Below are 24,229 nucleotides of genomic sequence, written 5' to 3' on the forward strand. Positions count from 1 at the left end.
TGCAATTCGTAAATCTACTTCTTATTTTAATTCCAAAATTTCTCCCGTTACAAAAATTCTTTATTCCTCGCTTCTTATACTTGCAATTAATCTTTTCTATTATTTCTATTCCTTGGATATGTAAATACAACCGGTGTCCATTAAATCAATCAAGATAAATTATAAAAAATCCTTTCCCAATTCTCAAATCTATTTAATTTCAAAATATATTCATTCTTCAATATCATTTAAAAAAAAAAATATATATATAAATATGCAAAATATGCAAAGTACAATCTACCTTTCCTAATCAAATTCGCATTACTCTGATCTCAAGATTATTCCAAATGTTTCCTCGTTTCAATAAATATACATAATCCACCCTTTCTCGAATCCTCTCTTCAATCCTAAAAAATTAATCCCACAATTTTTCATTACTTCAAATATATCAAACGGCCACAATTCCAAGATGAAACACAAATTTTTCAAATTTCAAAATTTCCCAATAACTTCAACACCGCACTGTTCCACTCCTCCTCCATGCGTGCAAACACGTAGAAACCATGTACGCTCGAACTCGACTCGATCAAAATTAGCGACGAGACTTTTTGGTAAATTAAAGGAAAAAAAAAAAAAGGAAAAGAAAAACGCGAGGAGCGACAAAGGTCCTCCGCGAAACTGATCCGAAAGGACCAGGCGCAAAAGACAGGCCGTCGTGGTCTGCCGTGGTCGCGTAGGGCGAGAGACTAACGAGACTAACTCCGTGTACGCGCACAGTCTATTTTTGAGATATAATCGCGACTCGCGCTTCCTCGAAGCAAGAACGCGTTAGCGTATGTAACCCAGCGTAGCAACGTCGACCTGGCCACGATCTGCGTATTTCGAAAAAGGCCCCCTTTCACCTGGCGGCCTCTATGCCCGTTCTAACGTTCGTGACCAGCCTTCGATTTCTTTCACGCAATTTCACCCATTTTTCCCGCGCCCCATTTCCCAGTGGCGGATGGGTTAACAGGTGGTATTGCACCGATGGTGTTCGTATTATGTGTGTATATAACGCGTGATTGGGAAAATTTGAGTGAAATATATTTGGTGCACGACGTTGTGAAATTGTCGTGAAATATCGTTCGAGTATATCGGAATAAATGGGGCTTGTTGAATAAAATTTTGCCTTAAAACATCGAGCGTGTTTGATATTTATTCGATAGTGGCCACGTTGGAATTGTACGTGATAAATTTTAAAAAAATCCTCGCTGCTTTCGAGCAATTAAAAATGAAAATATCCTTTATGCGACGAAGGACTTAATAATATTTACCGTGGATAACAAAAAAAAAAAAATAACAATAATTTTTAATGAGAAATATGTAAAATGTTTACTTTGGGGTACTTTGAACATTGAATACTTCCAAGAGGACAATAAGGAAGAGGCAGAAACATTCAAACAACTTTTCCGATCGTGTATGCAAATATGTTTAATAAATGTACACATACAGGATATAAATGACGCATATAGTAAAGCCAACTATCGGTAAATTGCACGTATTTATAGAAAATGTTTGATTTCTAATTTTTTTCTATTTCAATTTCCTTGCCTTCAAATATCCTCAAAAATATCCTCAAGTTATCCTCCCGAGGTTAAGATTAAGATTTTTCATTCATCAATTAAGTGGAGTAAGATGTGATTATAATTTTCTTATTTACTTTAAAATTGTTGTATATCGAAATAATACGTGTATATATATAGATACATAAATATAAACCGTGGAATATACTTGTTCTTTCGAAGGTGTACGGTGTAATAATACTTGTCTAGAATACCAGAATAGCAAAGGATACGATCAGTTATGTGACAACGTTCCGTTTATACAGGGTTAACGAACTTGGGCTGTTTTGGATGTTGCGTATGCTAAAAGAAAGGCGAGGAGTTGCTTCATTGACTTTAATGCAGATAACTTCTGTCCACTAGAAATTTAAAATAATGCTAATTTTTAAGCAGCCGCCCGTTGAGAACAGATTGAATCTAAAATTAGACGAATGACAAATATCTGTCAGGTGATTTTAAACTTTGCGAGAGATAATTGGATAATTTCTTGCGCCTCGTTTAAAAAAAGATTATTATGAGATAAATTTAGATTCTAACGAAGGTTTAGAACAGATATAGCGCGATAAATTTAGAAAAGAAATTTAAAATTTTTAAAATTTTTTACTCAAAGAATAATTTGTTTAATGTCACGTTTCTGTAATGTTATATGTAGTAATTTTCTTAACACCTCCATCTTCTTTCGTTTATTTTTAAGCTGACAGTAGCTTGTGAAGTGAGACTAAAAGGTTATCGACCCAAAGGTAAACTAAAAAATTTTCTCTAAAACATACTTAAAATAAAGGGAAGAGATTTGGCGTTTATAATAGATTTGAAAAAAGAAAGAAGCAAAAATTAACCAAAAATTATTTAAAATTTATTACTATTTATGTAATTATTGTTGAAAATATGCCATCAAAAAAATATTAAAAATATTATATTTATCGTGAATATAAAAATATATCATAAACACTAAATCTATCATGAAAACGTAGAAGTAAGAAAAAATAACAGCAAAACAATTGCAATGTACAAAAATCACAATGGACATTACGTTTTAAGTTGCATAATGACCTACGTTAACCCATAATTTAATAAGATAGCGATCATTTTTACTCTACCAGTAGTATTATACTATGGTACACAACAATATATTACAACTGTCTTACATCAGACGGAACGGTTTAAAAACCTGTCGGAGATAAAACTGATGGGTTAATTAAAATGCATCTTCCGTACGCGTTTGTGACACAAATAGAAGATATTGTATTTATTTTTAATTTAACAATGCTCGAAAGGAAACAAGAATTGGTAATAAATTTTCATAAAGATCAAATGACGATGATTAATACGAATCATCAGTCGAATCATCGACCAATCTATTATTTTTACACAGCATAAACATGATTTTCCAATCATTATGCAAAATCTTCTTTTTATGATCCCTCGAATTATTAATCGAAGAATTCGTAATAAAAATAACTTTTACCCAATTTTCATCACAATCGATCCATTTCATGAATTGATCAAATTCACAATTCTTTTTCTTTTTTAATTATAGACAATAATTATAGACGATAATGGATATTTTGTTAGATAAAAATTTAAGTTTGTGGACAAAGAAAAATTAAATAATTAAATTTCGAAGTAAATATAAGATCAAAATAAATAAAAGGAATGGTTTAAGTTTAAGTAGTGGTAAAATTTTCAAAGTGATTACATATGTGACAAATTACATCTTTGATTTGTATTTTTCAAAGTGTTAGTATTCCTATTAAATATAATTAAATGTAAATATTTCAATTATATAATATGTTAAAGTATGCAAAATATATACGAGGTTGTATACTAAAAAAATATATGTGATTATGTACGTTACAATTTATTTTTTGTACAAAACTGACATATTCCTTATATTTTTATTAATTTTAAAATAAATTAGAATTTTCGTCTTTATATTTTGAATTTCGTCACGAAATCGAGTCGATTCATTTTTATGACGATTTAACAAAATGCAAAATCTTATAAAATGATAAAAAAAGTAAAAATTATTTTTAACGAATAAATAACAACTTATTATTCATCACTGCTACGTAACTACATAATTTCCAACTGATTATTTCTTGTTTTCCTTTTTTCCTTTATTACGAAACCTCTCGTCGCGGAAAAACGAATCATTGACAGAAAATTATGATCATTCCTTCTTGGACGAATGCAATTACTTGATACTATTTTTAGAAAGAAATATATATTTATATTTGTTTCTTTATGTACTCAAATAAAACGTTTTATTGCTTCTCGAATGTCACGACATAATTTGATCATACATATTTTCTATTAAATTAAAAACTGGCAACTAAAAATTATTTATATTCATAACAATAAATACATAAGTAAGTTACATTCTACTAAAATTAAATACGTTTAAATGAAATAAATAATTAATAGAGATATTCTTATACTCTCCTTATTAAAGAAAATAATAAAAATTAATTAACAGAACGTATAAATTATGATAAAAATTTAATTTTTTAATTAATAACCTTACTTGTCACTTTGATCACTTTGATCCAGAAGAAAGTTTATAATTAATAATCAATTTAAATTCGCGCTAAGTTATTGAATTAATATATACAAGAAATTAATGATCATAATATTATACGTACGTGTAGTTATTTTCAATAACTAACATGTTTTCGAAGCCAAAATATGGTATAATTAAGATTAAGAGGAATAAAGATGATTCCGATTGAATTGGCAGTAAAACAAGTCGATAATTTTGGAAATAAATATAACACGTGAAATTAATCAATTAATTTCCTTGAATATTATTACATAATGTAACGCACTATTATTAAAATTTACACTTATTACTTAATAAATACTTTAAAAAATTGCGACGATTGAAAAAAATAATTATCCCAATTTACCGCAATAATTTAATTGCCTCTGTTTCTTTCGTAACTTTTTCATATCGTATATCACATTTTTCACGAGTTACGGTACATACACTATCGCCCATAAAGAGTACAATTCACGTTTCATAAACCCAATGTTTTACAGAAAAACGCTGGCACTGTTCCGACGAGGATGTACGTGGTCTCGAAACGAGAGAGACCTTGCCTCGTTTTTCGTGCACGTATCTCCACAAAGGTGTATAAGTGACGTGGATTGTATGCGGCCACTTGCACGTAACCACGATTCTTTCGAATACACGTTGTCCATTGCGGGAATCGTACCGTTTGAATTATTTAAACGGCGTCCGCCGAAACCTTCGCGTTTCCGTTTCGCAACCACGGCCGCGCATGCGCGGATGAGGCGGGATGCTAGCGAATCCGGCATTGTTTTGCAAGCGCCTTTGGATGAGGACGAATTTGCTCAATGGAATCGGTCGAGGATTCTTGTACGTGACTGCATACGCGATGCGTGTGCATACTGTTTGGCATTAGTCACGTTTGTTGGAGAGAAAATTTGACAGCGTTGTTTTTTGTCGATTTATGCTAATGAAAAGTATATCCATGTGTGCACTGGGATAATTCGAAGCTTAAGAAAGAGCTAAGGTTAGGTTATAGAGGTTAAGTTTTTACGGATTGAGACGAGAATGTGATTTGTAGAGATATACTTCGATTCTAAAATTGTAATTAGGAAAGATAAATTTTTTCTCGAGCTGAAGTGGATAAAACAGTTTGGAAAAAATATTAAGAGGCGAATCACGGAGATGGATAATTTTTTCTTCTCTCGATTAGGATTTCGTTGTCGAAATCAACGAGAACAGAATATCAGGAGGGGGGAGGTTCGTCGATTTACTTGGTCAAACGAGGAGGCGTGGTCCATCAATATAAAATGGTTAAATTAATCTCGTGCACGCGACGTATTCATCGTGATCGGATACATTGGCGTAGCCTTTTATAAATATGGAATTTTGTTTGAAAAATGTTTAAATGGCAAAAAGGTATTCTCAAGATTTCTTTTCTCTTTACTTTAGAAACGATGAAAAAAAAAATTATCGATATTAATATGAATCTTGTAATAGCCACATAGATATTATGGGAAATATTTAAGAAATGAATTTATGGTTCATCCAAATTTTGAAGTGGACATTTCTGAAGATACATTATGTAAAATGTAATATACGAAATTAAATATTATCATAATTTTTACTTTCGACCAAAATTTTAAAAATTTTACTTTGGTTTTCATGTAAAGTGCAAATGGAAACTTGTTATTCTGTCTTTTTATTCCACCCTCGTCTCTCTGCGATGACGAAAACGATTAATTGACCATCAAGGTTGAATCACACGATGGACGAAAGAAAGAATTTAACGTTGCACCGATGTTGTTTTGGCTGTTATCGCGATCCTATTATTGGAAGTTGACGTAGAATAATCGTTGAATCATAAGAAAGTATTTTAATTTAAATTTGAAATTCCTTTTTTTTTTTTGCGAAGATTTTTTTCAAATTCTAGTGATGACACACAGAATAAATTCTGTAAAGTGAGAAGACAAAAATTCTTTACTTAAATTTAGAAATTTAAATTAATTTTAAGCTTTCTTAATTTTAAACATTTTTTAAAAATGATTCAAACATAAATTATGAAATTGATATTGAAGCTATAAATAATTGATCCAATTGCTATTCTTTCATCCTGTTAGATAAAAGATACTTGATATTGCTAATTTAGTCTAATCAAACACACAGAAACATTTAATCAATTAAGCTACAAGTCAATAAGCAAATCTCTGACTAAGATTATAGGTCATTAAACAAACTTAAAAGTCAATAAATGTATACAATTCTATTTAAATTAATTGAACCTATCTCGATGACAAAGAAACGTTTTAAATGTTTAATGTACTTCGCACAATACACATGTATATCCATAATTTAATTTAATTAATTAAATTAATTGTATATATGAACGAGCATGAGTTAAAGTACAATTTTTTTTCTTATCTCCTTGATAACAAGAAAATATAGTAAATAATTTAAACATAGAAATATAAAATTGTGTTGCTGATTTAATGAATTCTATTGTGCTTTCTGTAATTTATTTATCTTAATTCAATTTATCCGAAGAAAAAGCATTTGTAATTTATATTTTATGCTGTTAACTTTTTAATTGTTCCTTTCTTCGATAAATATTGGGAATAACATTCTAAATTGCCATGAAACTGTAAAAACTTAAAAAGAAACCTACAACTTATTCCTTATCAATTCATTAATACGATTAGTTGCTCAATTTCGTGCAAGAGGGCACTAGTGTGATTAAGCGAATGCAACTTTGAACACAATTGCCCAAGTACGATAGCCAAAAAGAAGAAAGAAGCACGACGATACGATATAGAGTGTAAAGCTGTATATACATATGTACACAACTCTTAATTAATTTTAATTTTAAGTCGAATTTTGTATTTTGAACAACTTGAATTAATCGTAAGTTATCCAATGTAAACTCGGTTTAATACAACATCTAAGAAAACGCAACCAAATGCAATCGATAAAAAAAAAATTTGCTTTCTCTTTACGTAACCTTCGTTTCATGATACCATTAATTTCTACTGGATAAATAATTAAGTGATGAAAACGTTTACACACTTTTTCTTCCACGTGTTCCTACGATAGCGTTTCCAGTCGATTTTCATGAGAATGGGGGCAGCACAATAGTCGCAGCACAGAGAGGAGTTCCCATTGACGAGGAAGATCGACGCGAGAAATTCCATCTTCGATACCCGATCTTTCTTTCGGTCACAGTTGGTGAAGCGGAAAACGTAGCACGTTTACGGCCAGTTTAACGCCAAGATGCGCGTATTACGATCGAGCTGGTAGCAAATCGATTCGTTTTCGAACGGTCGAACGGTTGCGCTAACCCGTTGCACGTATGCGAACGATAACGGTTTAATGAAAACGACGGCTATTTTTATGGCGACGAGAGCCGATTCCGCGCGATAAACGCGTGTGAATATCGAACGCGAGTACGAGCTGGAATCAGTTTACCAGTCTATAAAGTTCGTTGCTCTCGGAAACGATAGCTATTCAGACCGAATTGTTTCTGTGCCAGCTTTTCGTCTTCTTTGTTCGTCGTTGATTGTGTTTACTCTTTTTTGTACGATTTCCAAGCACGTAAAATTGAGATTATTTTCGTAATCGATGGCTTTATTGTACGCGGATCGATTTTTTTGTTGGATATACATTTTATCGATGAAAATATCGCGAGATTATTGATTTTTATTTTTCAATGGATTTTATTGATATTGTCTGGATCGATTCAATCTTGCATTATCGTGGTTGGATCAGTTTTGGATGGATTCGAGAATTTTTCAATTTTTTTTCTAACTTTTTGACACATTGAATGATTCTTAAATTAGTTGTATTACATTTTTCTATTTTTGTTTGTTTCGATTCGATTGTTGTTTGCGAAAGAGTTAATTTATCGAACGAGATAAATATAAATAATAAACGGTGAAAAATATAATAGTAAAAGTTATCCATACTTTTTTTTGCCGAATGAATTTAAAAGCGAAAGCAACACACTTGATGCGAGAAATAAAATACGCACGAACAAGTCCATGTCCTTGATCGATCATTTAGAAAAAGCGTGGTTCAGAGAGTGGAAAGGGCCTTGATAAATGTAAACGTAACAAAAATGAAATAAAAAAGAGGACGAAATTTCTGTTCGATTTGACATTATTTGATATATCACAAGATGGATGATTTTTATTATCAGAGTGACGAATTAAAAATTAAAAGATTTAAAATTAAAATGCTTCAAGTATATTTACATCTATTTTATAAGATACACTGAAAAGTATTAATATAATGACATCTATAAAATTTCAATGAAATTGAAAATTGAATGGTAAAAAAGAAACTTAGATATTAATATATTCATGAAACAGGATTCTTTATAGGATTAATTTTAAAGAAAACCAAAGAAATAAATATATCATAAAAGATATCATATAAAATATCGATTGAATCTTATTTATTATAACCTCTAAATAATTGAAATTTGTGTTGGATAAAGCGAGATGAAGATAGAGTGACACTGCGCGCCACGGTGTGACGTCTAGTGTAGGTAAAGCTATCTCATTCTATCTCGTAGATTATAATTTCTATAAAATAAGCCACAGTTTAAATTTCTCCAAATTTTCAACGTTCTTTTAATTTTTTCGAATCATCAATTTGCGATGAAAGATAAAAAAATCGAGGAATAAAAAAGTGAAACAAAAAATTCTAATTTTTTTATAGATCGAGGTCGAAGAAAAGATCTCTTCCAAACGAAAAATTACCTATATTCTTTGCTAATAGCTCGAACAACAAATGTTACGTAATGTTTCAAAGGTTTATGTGTAGGTGGGAGAAAGGAAGTCGTTCCATTTATCCATGTCACTTTTACTAATATATCTAAAGTGAGAATAATTTCCAGGGATGCCCAGGGCCATGTATCGCCTCGTTTCGACATGAGTTATGAAATCTCTTATCCACAGATAAATATTCCCTCGTGTAATTACACGTGTAAGAAACACGTATTGACATTCGTTGGGAATAACGATTGATATCGATCTTGAATTGTAAAGATTTATTAATCTTGACTTATCAAGAAACGTATATTTTTGTCCATAGATAAAGAATAGATATTTCAGAAAATAAATTTTTGAATGATAGCGAATAATTTAGATTTCCTGATTATATAAAATCAGTTAATAAATATTGACTTCTTTTCGTTAATTTATTCGTATAACGATATAACGAGTGTCCTTTTAACGATTAGTAATTTATGAATGTGCGAGTAAAAGGCAATTTAACTGAGAACGAATTAAAAATTTAATATTATTATTCAACATTTTTTTATTTAAATGGAATAGTAATACAATATTTTAAAGATTCAATTTATTCAAAACAGAAAAATAAAAAATTAAGATCACGCCCGATACGTCATCCACGATAAAAATATTCACATTCTTACAAAGATTTTTATGAAATGAAGATAACGCTACCGTGACGAATATTTTAATTGATAAACATGTGTCAATCTTTTATCACGTGTAATGTTATCTCCTACCGAACGTCATTCAATACACAGATAATATATCGATAAATTTAGCATCAATAACATGAGAAATTGTGTGAATCATTATATTTTGCGCCTGATAAAATTGATAATTATGATTTATACCTTTCTTTGTATTTCTATAAAAATATCGAGATTAAAAATATTTTCATTTTATTGTATTGGAAATATACTTAGCAATTTATTAGTTATATTGTTGAATGAAGAAAAAAAATTAAAATTAATAAAAAATTAGCAGAAAATTATCTTTTTATTGCTATTGACTTCACCAATTTAATTTTTTGTTAATGTATTTTTTTTTAATACCATAATTCAAGACAATCGTAAAATCCCACAAGATGCCAAGTCTATTCTACACTCATCCTGTAATATAATGAATCGGTCGATGAGAATGCACAATGCATTTCTCACGTACCGACCGAGTCGATCGAGGAAACAATTCATAGGAAGCAACAGGTGGAGGAGTAAAAGGCGAAATAAGCTCACGAGAAGGCGCCACTGGTCAACGGCGATATCTCGAAGAGGCGCTAATTCGCTCGTTCGTGGGCATAGTTTGAAGCTCGTCGTCCGACCGCTTGTGCGGCTTTAACTTTTTAAAATGTCGCCGATGGCCGTGACAGGGTCTATTTTTAGCCACGACGAGATAAGCGTGGCGGGGAGAACTGTTGAGAGACCTGAAGCGAGACGGAAAAGAGGGAATTCCCTAGGCGAGAAAAAGACGAATAGAAACAGCCAAGAGTGGGACATCCAGTAGCGTAACCGGATGGCATTTTAGTAGGCACTTGGAAAAACACCTGTTTAATTAACTCTCTGCCTGTACAATGATCGATGGAACTGGATGAACATGCGCAACGATTCAACAGTTTCTCTCCTTACAAAACGATTACTTTGTTCCCCATTAACGAGGTAAATTATTCTCTCTCTAGGGAAAATTGATACTTTCAATGATGGTACTTTTTAAAACTGAATTAAATGTATCTTTTACAGATGTCGATGATACGAGCAGTGACGGATAACGTATGAAAACATTGTCGATGATACGAGCGATTAAATATCAAAGAAATGTTTCCATTAATTAATACTAGGGAATTCTCGACACAAGCAATTTGTCCCTAGATGAAATATCCATAGGACATGTACTATATCTTTGGAAAGATAAAACACGCTTTCCACACGTGAATTATTATGCGATTTCGATTCTCCTGGATACAAACTACTTTTTTCATTAAACATTCTTCCGTTACAATGTATATTAAATAATTGACATATAAAACTGCTTCGATCATGCAATTTTCATTATCAAAATCTAAAACTGCTAATCTTCCAGATTGATTCAATTATATCACTGAACAAGAACGACAAAGATTGTTGGAATAGAAATGAATAGTAGAGTCCGAGGGATTGGGAGCGAGGAAAAGGGGCAAAAGGGGAAGGAAAAAGAAAGAGAAAGAGAGAAAGAGAAAAAGAGAGACAGAGAGAGAAAGAGAATCAAAGAACTAATTATACGTGACGTCACTCGACTGGTTTCAACACAGAGCCGAGTGCAACGAGTCTCGACTCGACGAGTCAAGTCACGGCAAGTGGGCCAAAGAAGTCTTTCCCTATCTCTCTCCCTCTCTCCTCCTTTCTATCTCCGTTTCTTTCTTTTTCTAAGCCGCGGAAGCTGCATGTACAACAAGAGGAGGAGCATAAAGGAGATTTCTTCTCGCTTCATGATGATGAAGTAGGAGGAGGCAAAAATAGACACCCAAACTTTATGGACGCTAAATCACTGGCACGTTAGGCCCACTGCCATTCCCAATGACTCGTTCAAGCTGGAGTGACCGACTCATTAACCATAATATAACGACAGCGACGAATAGGAAATTCAATGTAAGCTTAATTAACCATTAGGAAACGCGCTACGTGGAAGTTTCGAGTTTATTCGCTGTTTTATATTTTTTATAATATCCCCTCTTTCCTTCCTCTTTCTTATGAAAGAAGAGAAGAAAATTCATGTGAGATATCGATGCTTCTTTTTAATATACTATTTTATTCCGCATAAAGTTACTTTTATTAAGAACAGAATTTATAACACCTCTATACATACAGTTTGGACGTCTGTACGGCAAGCTCGTGATGATGGCGAAAAAAGGTCCCTAAATGGAAACTTGTCGAAGGTTCAACCTGTTTACGATAGCTTTCACGAATTCATTGATGTACGATATATTTTCTTCTGTATCTGGATCAATGAATTACGGTATTTCGGAATTATTTGATATAATCGTTTTAAAGTGGACTATATTGAGCAATATTTAGGATTTGATATATTTATATCTATTTCAAAAATTGAATAAATATTTGGATATACATTTTATCCAAAAATTTAAAATAAAAAATAATAAATCATTTTTCTTATGAAAAAAATGTTTACATTAAATACATAGTTTTTAAACAATATCTTTAAAATAATGTTAATAAATTCAGTAGCTTGTTCATAACTAAGATATTTTAAAAGATAAATATAGAATTTCTGACAGAGACAAATTGAAACACTAATAATTATTTATGTCCTTTAAATTCTGTTGGGTTTTTCATGTTTGTATAAAATTTTAATTCTAAAATTATGTTAATGATGTTCATTTATTTCACATAAATGATTAAGAAAAATTTATTGCTATTAAAGAAAATTTGAACGTAAAAATTTAAAATTTATATAAATTTTCGTGTAAAATTTTTAATAAATTTTTCTTATCTAATTTTTTATAAAATAATTTTTTATAAAAAATATAATATGAAATAAAATATAATTCGAGATGCGATTATTCAAATTATTTTTATCCGTTAAAATTTTAACATATCATTAACTTTGAAATTATAGTCTTTTATGTCTCTAATTAAAAACGAATTGGTGAGAAGTGTATAACGAGCAATTATTATTAATTATGACGATGAAGAAGAATTAATCGTGTTCATAAAAAAAAATTATACATAGATTGTTAAATATTAATTTTAACATATTTTTTTGTTTTGAATTTTTTTGCTTGATCAAGGATTTTTCCATTTTTTTTTCTTTTTATTATTACAAAATTAAAGTTGAATAGGAAAATTTATAATACTTACTGATGAAAAGAAATAGAATTCTAATATTATTTTATATTACAAAGAAGTTTATTTATTGAACAAATAATATATGTTATATAAGTTTACTTGGATAGCATCGAACAGAGAAATCTTTCAACTTAACCGCTCATACCACAAAAAAATTTATATTTTTAGAACTATACCATATAAATCTACATAACAAAATTCAGTGGAGAATTCCTAAGCTGATATCATAAAAACGCTTACACCACAAAAAAGATGTTATTTCTAAATCTACATTATAAATCTACTGCAGAGCAGTATTTTAATACTATATTAAATATTATGTTAAAAATTCATATAAATTCATATAAATTCATTCTACATAAAAAGTTTCAAAAAATAAATCCCTCTAACATTTGAATAATTTTATATTAAAATCTCGATTTCTATATATATAAAAAAAATTTAAATATCAAAATTGAATAGAGAAATTCTTCTATGTAATATTATCTTATTTTTAAAATTTCAATATTTTTGCAAAGAATATCTTTCCTTCACCTTTTAACATCCAGGTTATGAATCTACATAACAAAATCAAACAAAGAATCCTTCAACCATAATAATTACCAACCTACTTACATTGCAAACAACCTTGTATTTCTCCTCGTATACCATTATTCGTAATTATTTGAATGTAAAAAATTTTTCAGCGAACCTGTTTCTCATTGATAAATTGTGAATATTTATGCATTTGTGAAAAACTAAAAAAAAGAAAAAGAAAAAAAATCCAAAAATATAAAATATTCAATATATAATTAAAAAAAAGATTATTTAATTGTATTTATAAATATATAAATACCATGCATATTATATATCATATATATCAACTTTTAGAGAATCGATTTTAGTGGCTAAAACAAATAAAAAAATTAATACAAAAATATCGATTGAGATTTATTTATTAAATTGCAAGGAATTGAAGTTTACATTAAATAAAGTGAGACACGGGCAGAAAGAAAGACAGCTTTATCTTTGTTACACAACAACGCCACAGAGTGGCGCTCTGTGTCATTCTATCTGTCTCACTTCATCTACTAACGCAAACTTATTTTAACAAATTGTTCATAATTTAATAAATAAGTTTCAATCGTCTTGTACGTTAATCTTTATTTTTTTAATCTTTATTATATTATTTGTTAACTTTTTATCTATATTTATTTTGGCTTTTGAAATTGATTCTTTGCATTTTATGAATATATAATTCCCTATAAATAGAAAATAATAAAAAAAAAGTATTATATCGATCATTTTACACTCAGATAAATCAATATTATTACAAATATTCTATAAATCGTAAATTACAATAATTCATAAGTATATAAATTAATTATTTCGATTAATTAAACTTTAGCATGTTTGAGGTTGAATTTAATTAATTAATTTAATAAATTTTAATTTAGTTTATATCACATCCAAATTTGAATTTTGACTTTGAATAACAATCGAATCAGATTTCAGTTTACATTCAAACTGATCTAACATAACTTTTAAATCAACATATCAAATTATAATATTTTTTAATACTTTTCATCAAAAGTAACAATACCATAGCAATATTACAATATAATACAATCGTGATGGATAACCACCTATCACGGTTCTACCCACCACGTTTCACAAAATTCGTACGAAAAAAAAAAAGGAAAGAAACGAAAAGCAATTGGACAAATAAACGTCCAATTTCCCAACGAAATTTCACAGGCCCACTATCGTCGTGTCGTCAGCAACCATGACGAACGCAGCTATTTTCAGGCCCACTTGCATTATCCAAAGGACGTCTCCACGGAGGCAGACGGTGGATAATAGACTCTCATGATTCATGCGTACATCGCGTATCGGTGCGTACATACCACACGTTACGATAAATCGTGTTACGATAAATAATCTTGGGGCCGAGCTACGTACATATATATATATACATATATATACGCGATAGTCCAATTATCACGGCTTAATCTCGCACGTCACAGGGTCCCGATTATTTACAAGCGTCAATGGCGACGATTTCCATATATAAATTGGCGCGCCGCTCCTGGCGGAGGGGAGAGGAGGAGGCCGTGTTCGATTGAATAGAGGAAGCCACGCGGCGGCATACAAATCTTTTTGCACCTTGTTTGGATGTCTCACCTGGCGACGTGACGATATTCGAGCCTCCAGTAAATATTCGAAGCGACATGTTGCCTCGCTTTCGACCAGATTTCCGTTCTTCGTGCCTCGCGCATTATAGGAGGGAAGGTGATTAGGGTTGGATTTATTATGGTAATCGAATCCACGAGTTATGGCGTGCGGTTTGACGAGGTGTTTAAACGTAATTAATAATTTATGGGATAATTCCGGGAACGTCCGTGTTATTTTTAATAACCTCCTTACGTGGCCTTGGATGAATTTTCATAGGATCCTCTTTTTCCTTTCTTCTTCGTTCTTCGATAAGATGATTTATAATTGATTACGATATTTTAATAACGACGAGTTATTTTTGAGCTAGGTACTTTTTTCTACAATGATATCATTCTTTGCATAAATGATATATTATCGAACTTATTGAACTATATATTAATTATACGGGACAAGTTTTATTTCCTTCGCGTTATTTATTTGCTTTATAACGATCAATTATTGCCACGGTATAACACGTTCACCGCGGGTAATTCGTACGTGTTGCAAATATCAAGTGTTTCGAATATGTAACGCTCTTACTTAGCTGTATTATTAGAACAAGCATGACGCCGCGTATATTCCAAAGGTGCTCGTAAAACTCATGCCGTGAAAACGATTTTCTTCGTGTTACAGAATATGAATTACAACAGTTAACCTGTTACAACCCCTGCTACGATTCTTTGTGTCATTTTTGATCTAATTCGAAATCGTTCGAAAATATGTTATATCGCAATTGGATAACCACTTGTAGAAGAAGACATTATACATCGAGAAGAGAAAAAAGAAAGGAAAGGAATTTCAAATAGAAATTTTGAGAACGATCCAATTATTATTTTTTCGATACAATTTTATTATTAACGCAATCTTCTTTGTTGATTCAACAGAGAAAAATCGTTTTCGTTAAAAACAGAGTTTGCGGTCTCGTATTTCTCCGAAAACGCGTTTTACCGGAATCGAAGAAACGGCGAGACGAGAAAATAAATGCGAGCGAGGGAAAAATAAATGAATCGAAGCGTTGTGGTAACTCGAGAGCAGCGTGGTAACGCTTAATGCAACAGCGATAAAATAATAAGAGAACGTTTAAATATTAAAGTGTAATATCGAGAAGACGATTTTCTAATCTAAATAAATATAAATTTATCTTTCCCTTACCTCTTCTCTGAATTATCGATATTAATATTCCTTCCATAAATTTTAAATATCATTTTAAAACTCATTTTAATTTTCTAAACTTTTTTCATGCGTTTTGTAATCGCGCGAGCGATCTTATTATACCGAGATATTTATAAAATATTCCGACCGTGCAACGTTTTGAGCGTTGTTAAACGTTCGAAAATATTTTAAGAATTCTTATCCAAATTGCAAACAAAACGTTTCAGAAATGAAATTCAAAAATAATAATGAAGCGTGATAGGAAATATTTAGATGGTGATTCATCAAAACTGGATAAGCTAAAGAGGTTAAAATTATAATTGTGTATATATATATATCGGTCGAACGAAAGTTACAATGCGTGATTATTCGAAAAAAAAAAAAAAGAAATAAATGAATATTCAATTAGTTGAAACGTGAGAAGAAGAATATTTATTCTTTTCGTGTAATATCGTACACTTTGTACTTGTTGTTAATTAAAATTGAAGTATTTCTATTATTGACGCATTTGCGGTTGATAATTTTATCGAGATCTTAAAATAGAAAAGCGTAAGCCTTGCGATTACGAAGACAAGGACAATAATTTAAAATATTTCTAGTTTCTTTTCGTTGTCAGATGAAGCAGGACACAGAAACAAAGAGGATGGCACGACAGGGATAGAAAACTTCAATTGTTTACAACTTCATAAACAAGTCTCAACCGACATGTTTGCATATCATGTTCTGCGTTTGTTTCCTAGAATCGATTCTCCAAAAGTGCCTCCTCGCATATATCGCTATATTTAATTTATATTTTGTATTTCATTAAAAGATTATACTCATTTAAGAAAAAAATATAAAGTAACGATACAATTATTCACAAAATTGTCATTAAATGTTCATTTTAATAACTACAACTTATTATAATCGAATCGGCCAATTTGCTAAATGAAATATATAGAAATAATTGTACGAATTAAAATAAGTTAGGCTAATAAACAATTCCATAGGAAAAAAAATAAGAAAAAAAAAAGAAACGATTCCTAAAGAAACCACTTTCCATAGAATTTCACGCAGAGATATTTGTTTATGGTTCCCCTGAAGAAGGTACACACAGTCGATGACCAGCCAGCATTGAATGAGGCCATTAAAGATCCGCTTGTGTTATCGAGGAACGAGTTTGAAACGTGAAGAAATAGGAGAGAGAGACGACAGGGGAGAGTAAAAGAAGCTAGGTGCGACCGGTCTATGGGATTCTCGTGAGCGCCATAGGATGTCGTAGCAGGTGCTCGAATCTACATGGTGTTCCAACGTAGTAAGGAAGAAAATTTAAAGCCTGATTTTACGGAGCAAAAAGTAAATGGAAAAGTTGAAAACTTATCTTTTTCGAACGAACAATTTAAGTTTTCATTGAACTTCGTTTCTCTTCTTTATCCAACGAAAGATTAATTCTGCAACGGGACACCGTGAGTTACTCGTTTTCCATCTACTTCGTTTCGGACACCCTGTATACCCTCTCTTCTAGAAACTAGAATTTTTACTACCTGCTTTTGACAAATTATCCCGCGTGGTAAATGAAGGTTAGATCGTAACGATGTCGTGAACTTGTGGTGAATCGATTGAATCTGAAGAGGAGAGAAGTCGTGGGACGGTGTGGGGAAATAGGAATAATACGAAGGAATAGGAAATCAGGGGTGCAGATTAATTAGCTTTTCATACAATAGAATGGTAAAATGGTGTAGGAAGATGGTGTGCGAGTCTGTTCAAATAAGATTGATGGTTTTTTTCAGAGATATAATTCTTAAAATTGATAGGAATTTATTTATTTGTATCTTTTAACGTGTAAAATTAATGGGTTGATTGATCTTTCACATCAAGTGAGATAGTAAGATGATTTTTATTCTAATAAGAGAAAAATATTTATTTCGATATAATCGGTGTTTTATTGAAACGATTGTGGAATGAATTCGAAGGTGCATTATGTATTTTTCGTAGTTGCTATTTAATCAATCTATGGAGCTTCTGCGAAACAATGGCTCGTGTATGTAATTGTATTGGTATTTGAATAATAACCGACGATGGTGCAGGCGTAATTACTTCCTGTTTGTTAATCAATTGTAAACACGTACCTTTCTATCTTGGACTTTTCTCTTTACACGGTATATAACTATAAACAAATTATTCAGAAATCAAATTGATCAAACTTTGTTACATTTGCAAAAGAAATATACAATGATTTAAATATATGTGAAAATTAAAAAATCAAGAACAAAATCCGAAACATTAAGTAACGCACAAACAGATAAATAAGTAAGCATCAGTAGTTAATAATCAGTGGCGCTAGTGTCGCATCGTAGTTGATCAAAGTTTAAAATTCAGATAAATTTCCCTACTAATTTTCCTGTAAAGAAATGCAAAAAGTTTGAAGGGATAAAAGATAAAAGATCACGTTTTAATTGTCATTTAACGCAGAGCGTGAATTTATCTATGATCTAATAGCTATTTTTAAGTACGTATTCTCTTTTATCTTTGTAATCCGTCACGATATAAAACTTCGAAGTAACATATAGTACAACAAACAATACGTATTTTCTTCAATAAACATAACTTACTATCGATTTATTTAATCAATCGATAAACATATACATACAGTAAAGATTAAAAGATTGAGAAATTTCGAAATAGATGATATACAAAATATATACCAGAGCCTGCCTCGTTTCGTCTAATTATCTCGACCAATATACTCTGTACATCAAATTTCACCTTTCTCCGTAATCGACCATCCGATACGAATTAGAAATTCGTATCAAATCCTATCCAATAAAAAGAACCAAAAGAAGAGAAAGAGAAGTCAAAGAAGAAAAAAAAAGACAAAAATAGAAATAGCAGGGAGGGGAATAACGAGAAGAGAATAGATCGAGGAAGAATGGAGCGAAAGAAACGTGGAAGAAAAAAAAAGAGAAAAGAGAACGAAGGAGGGAAATGGTAGAAGGGAGAGAAGAACGTGGAAGGCAGAAAAAGAGGCAGAAGAAGGGAAAAGGAGAATGGGCGTGAATGGAGCACGCCGGTGGAAGTTTCGTGCGCGCGTCAAGTGCAGGCAGGCCCAGCCTGCTGGTTGCTCCCGGTGCAACGACCTTGAGAATTCGGCCTCGGGTGTGAACGTTTCGAAGCCGGCTTCCTGCGGGCGTGCACACGTTCCTTCGAGCGGGGCACACGCGCGCGCGCGCGCGATTTCATGAAAACGATCGTTAGCGCGGCAACGGCGCGTAACGATGACGTCAGAAGCGACGTGAACAGTCGCGGCCTGCGCTCGACAAACCTGAAAGGTATTATTTTTCACGCCACTTCCCACACACGCGCGCACGCATACAACACCGGTTGATCGCATACACCGGGGCGATCTCTGGCCCCGGATGAACTTGGAGGGGAGCAGCGGTTTTATCGGTTCGCGTTGAAAGAAGAATCGGGTCCAGTGTTCGTTATCGTCCGGTTACGGAGAAGGAGCTTGGACACGTAAGCGAAATTTCTCTTTTTATTTTATTTTATTTTTTAATCGTAGAGAGTAGTAATTCAACGCTTGACGAGAGAGGTCCGAGAATTTGATATCGTGTGTGGGACCGTGATGGCGGCCGGTTTGAAGGCGTGTGGATGATTTTTCTTGATTCTATTAATTAAAAGCAAGATATTTTCCGTTATCATTTTTTAATCGTTTTCAGGGAGAAATTTTACAAGTCTTGTAAATTTTACAATTTTACAAGAATAGAGTTATTTATTTCTATATAAGTTGTGATAAATAATTCATCGTTGAAAACTGTTACAGCTACGAATAAAGTCATTAGTTAAAGGAATCTTGCTTAGAAACGTTGAGTTAACGCCCATGCTCTTTGAAGTAATAAATGCAAACGAATATAACGTACCTTGATATTAATTTAAATACTAAAACACGTGATATTACACGAAAGGTTATTAGTATCTATACGAATATCCATAAAAACGTATAAATGTTTTTCTCATTGTCATTATAATTTATTTTAATAACAAGAAAGATATCGTTTCCCTTCTTTCCTTTAAATATGTACACGTATACTCCATCGTTATCTATTCGAATCTAATACTATCCATTGGCAACTGTATCTCGCGCCTCTTATCTCGCGAAAACGACGATACTCCATTTTCTACTCCTTCCCCAGCTCGCAGTCTCAGTGTATCGAAAGAACGCGAAGCGGTTGTTCGCCACTGCACACAATCAGGAGACGATTAATTGGCTGGCGCGCAAGGAGCATTCCAAGAGGTCCATTAAAAATCGTTGCCTGACGCGAATCGAAGCAACGATACCGGGTCTATAAGTGCATTGCCGCCACAGCAGTGGACAAAAGTGAAGAAGAGAGGGATAAGGATAAGAGGAAGAAAAGGAAGAAGAGAAAAAGGCACAACTCGCATAACGAAGCGAAGTTTAAATCTAAAATTAAGTCGGTGCTCCTGACCTGGGTTCCGATCGCGTATAACTCAGTGTCAAAATGCGAGTCAAATTTCGAACGCGTGCCCACGGAATGCTTTCCGTGGCGCCACTCTAACGGCCGTCCACGTTTCCTCTCGACGAACCGGTCGTGCCACGATGCCATTGGTCATTTCCTTACACTTGCACTTGATCAGGTCCTTTTGCTTCCTGTTTCATCTTATTTGTTCGTTTTAGATTTTCTCGCATATATATATATAAAAGAGAAAAAGAAAATAATACAAAACATTCGAGGATATAATTGATCGAGCGATTAAATAGAGTTTCGACGTAATTATATTTCCCTCTCAGTCAGTATTTTTTTTTTTTTTTGTTTAAATTTAGTGTCAATACAAGGGTATAAATATTAACGGTGCACAAATAATGCGTAAAAACTTTGTAACGATGGAATGGCAATTACATAAACTTGATGGGATACGAGTAGTTTCGTGTACAATTTTTCGTTAAGTAGTTAATGGGTGTTCAGTTTCATGTACGTAAGCGGCTTCCACATTTGCCCATAAATACAGTGGAATCTCGATTAAACTGGTTAATCGAGACCTAAAAGATAATTAGACTCGGAGAGAAATTATTGAAATTGTATTTTTATATGTGAAGATACATTTTTACCTCTTTTTTGTAATATGTATAATTACTGGCCAGACATTTCCACTTATTCATTATCCTATCGATTTATGAATCAAGATCGTAAGAAAGAAATTCGATGAGTCTGTTATTAAGATTTTCAATCACAAGTGAATTATTTGTATCCGTGTTTCGAGAGATATTTCCACGTCGAAGGAACAATTAATTTTTTTTCTTTCTTAAGAAATTTATACCTCATAATATTTAAATTTTAAATTTAAAGATATCTCGAAATTGAAGAAAAGGTGACTTAATAGCCAATTTAATCGAGATATAATTTATCCTATAAAAATTATAATATCTTATCAAAATTTTTTCACTTTATATCGTAATGATATTGCACATAAATAAATTTTATCGAAGAATTGTAACCTTCAACTTGCAATATATTTCAATCATATAAAAATAAATTATAGCTGAGAACATTTTAATCGGATATATTTTTTATATCCAATTCAATTTATTTATATTAAACAGGGAGGAAATACTTACACACTTAAATTAAATTAAACATTATAATTATTTTTTTTTATTAAATCCCTATAATGAAAAGGATAAAAATTTCGAACGATCTCGAAAAAATAAAAAAAAAAGTCTTAATTACCACGATGCGCCCTGTTTCAGAAAATCGTCTGAATATTTACTAATGTGATAATTGGTGGGAAATCTCTTTTTGCCCGGAAAAAAAATGGCAGGATGTGGATGTACAGAACTTATTTCATATTTTAATTCAATTAGCTTCTACGGGGTTATTCTTGATACACAACGATACATAATAATAGTTGGTACATGTTATCCTTTACATCGAAAAAAAAAAAATTTAATTCAACAACGCGATATGTCTAATTTTTTAAAATGTTTAATCGCTTTTCATAGTCATTAAGAATAATTAATAATTGTTTTTATAATTGGAAAGATAGATGATGAAAGATCTATCTTTAAATTTTATGAATGGGACAATTACAGATTAATTTGAAGATAGGGACAGAAAGGAAACAAAGTGAAATAATCGAAATTATCTTTGTAACATGAAATTATACAACCTTAATATATATATATATATATATATATTTCTAAAAATTCTTTTAATAATTAATGATATATCAAATTTAATATAGATAAGAGAAAAGCAAATAATCAAACAAATAATTCTTTCGATGAATTCCATTTTTTTTTTCAAAAATTTTACAAAATTGCACGAAAAAACCACAAATTATCGATGCTTTCCTATCAGCACGTGCTCCCATTTATCGTCTGCAACGTTTCAGCAAAAAAAGAAAAAAGTGGCAGCAGACACAATAGCGTCTACACTACGAAGAGAGAACAATCTGTTTCGCAATACATATACACGGAGGAGCTTTATGCAGGATGCGAGGACGAGAGAGAAAGATAGCGTTGCGAACACGAAGGTGCAACGAAACGTATCGCATTTGCAAAGTTAATACACGCCTACCATAGGCGCCAGCCTTAGAAAGTGGAATGCAAGCAAGCCTGTGATGAGAGTGGAAGTCTGACGCCAGCTTTAGATATCAACGATCCTGTTTTCGAATTTTTTGATGAATATCGTATTTAAATATCGTCTTGCTTCGAATAAGTTACAGATAATAATATGTTTGAAATAAGAAAATATTGCGTATACATGTATTTATAATTTTATTTATAGAGGATACCGTCACTCGTGGAACATTCTTAGAGAATCGATTATAAGCATCGAGATAAAAACACAAAAAATGAAAAAAATATTGTAAAAAATTATAGACTCAACTTTCTCGAATTATGGACAATCGAATTTCGCGTTAGACGAAGCGAGACGGAGACAAAATGACATGGCGCGCCACACCGTGGCGCGACAGTGTAACAGAAGCTGTCTCATTCTACTTTCAATTCGCTTCGTCTAACGCGAATTTGTGAATGGCTAAGCTTTAATATCTTCGTATATCAATTTTTGATTTCTTGAATTAGGTGTCTCGAGAATATATCGATACTTTGTTTATTTATGATTAATTTAAATTTATTTGAAATATTCGTACAAAATTATTTCTTCAATTGTTCCTTTCGTATGGATATAATTAATTTACATTAACAGATTTGTTAAAAGATTATTGTTTCAATTAATAAATACATTTATTGTATTTCAAAGAAATATTTTAATGCACTTACTTCTTATGAGTTGGTTAACTTAAAATAATTGGAAAGAGAAAATTGTTGTAATTTATGAAGCAGAAAAAGAATGCAGTTCATTATTTAAACAATGAAGTTCGACTAGCTTCGTAAATTAATTAATATATAAGAAGCTATGGATTCTATTATAATTACAAAAGTATTAATGCATAATAAAGGAAGGATGCGGCAAGCGTATGAAATTAATTACAGTAAACGAAGTGAAACGTGATTCGTTATCTATCAAAAGAACAACTCCCAATTAATCGTTGAAAAAGTTTTTGCATTATTTTTAGAGATTTTCGCTTCAGAAATTTGCTTCCTTAATGTTTAAACATATAATTATAAGAAAAATATATAATGTTTCAATAAATGAATATATCTTATTACAACTCTTAAATTAGCCCTCTTCAACAGAATTTATTTCATCGAAAGTGTCCTCCCAATCTAAAACCGTTCAATATTTATGCAAAGAAGAAGCAGACCTTCGATTTTCGTTTGTTAATATCTCGAACGAAAGCAAACAGTTATTTTTACTTCGATCGTTCCACTCCCATCCACGATTCGGTCGTTCGCCATTTCCACTTTGCGATTCTCAAAAAAAAAACCTCTCCAGAATAAACAAATCGAAATCAATTAACCGATTAAAATATACAACGCCCAATTCTCTCTCTTCTTTTTTCTCTATATTTCATCAATTTTCCAAAAATTAATATCATTATGCAAAAATACCGCAAAGTTTCAGCGAAAGAAAGTGAAAATTTGGCCTTTCTTCATTCATTCGTGGAACGAAACGCGCCAAGATTTTTCCGATTGATAGACAGATAAATCTAAAAACTCGTGAAAGAGCGTGGTGTTTAGCGAGACTAATGCTACGCCTACCT

At 31.6% G+C, this 24,229-nt stretch overlaps 1 protein-coding gene and 1 long non-coding RNA gene across 8 annotated transcripts in view; one reads left to right on the plus strand and one right to left on the minus strand.

The window, feature by feature from the left end:
* LOC108004011 (cGMP-dependent protein kinase, isozyme 2 forms cD4/T1/T3A/T3B) overlaps positions 1-24,229 on the minus strand; it is a 72,159-nt gene that overhangs the window by 36,926 nt on the left and 11,004 nt on the right. The window contains exons 1-2 of one of the 7 annotated variants that reach the window (XM_062084112.1): positions 503-722; positions 281-386 (exon numbers count right to left, since the gene is read on the minus strand). The exons of 1 other annotated variant lie outside the window; for it this stretch is intronic. The gene's annotated coding sequence lies outside the window, so the exon portion shown is untranslated. Of the gene's footprint in view, positions 1-280; positions 789-24,229 lie in introns of those variants that run through there. 5 more of the 7 variants (XM_062084106.1, XM_062084111.1, XM_062084105.1 and 2 more) reach the window with 5 other exon arrangements.
* LOC108004013 (uncharacterized) lies at positions 19,074-21,559 on the plus strand. The gene is made up of 2 exons (XR_009832475.1): positions 19,074-19,558; positions 20,236-21,559. It is a non-coding gene; the product is annotated as an uncharacterized LOC108004013 (long non-coding RNA).

The sequence above is a fragment of the Apis cerana genome, linkage group LG13 (assembly GCF_029169275.1).
Source record: "Apis cerana isolate GH-2021 linkage group LG13, AcerK_1.0, whole genome shotgun sequence".
NCBI lineage: Eukaryota > Metazoa > Arthropoda > Insecta > Hymenoptera > Apidae > Apis > Apis cerana.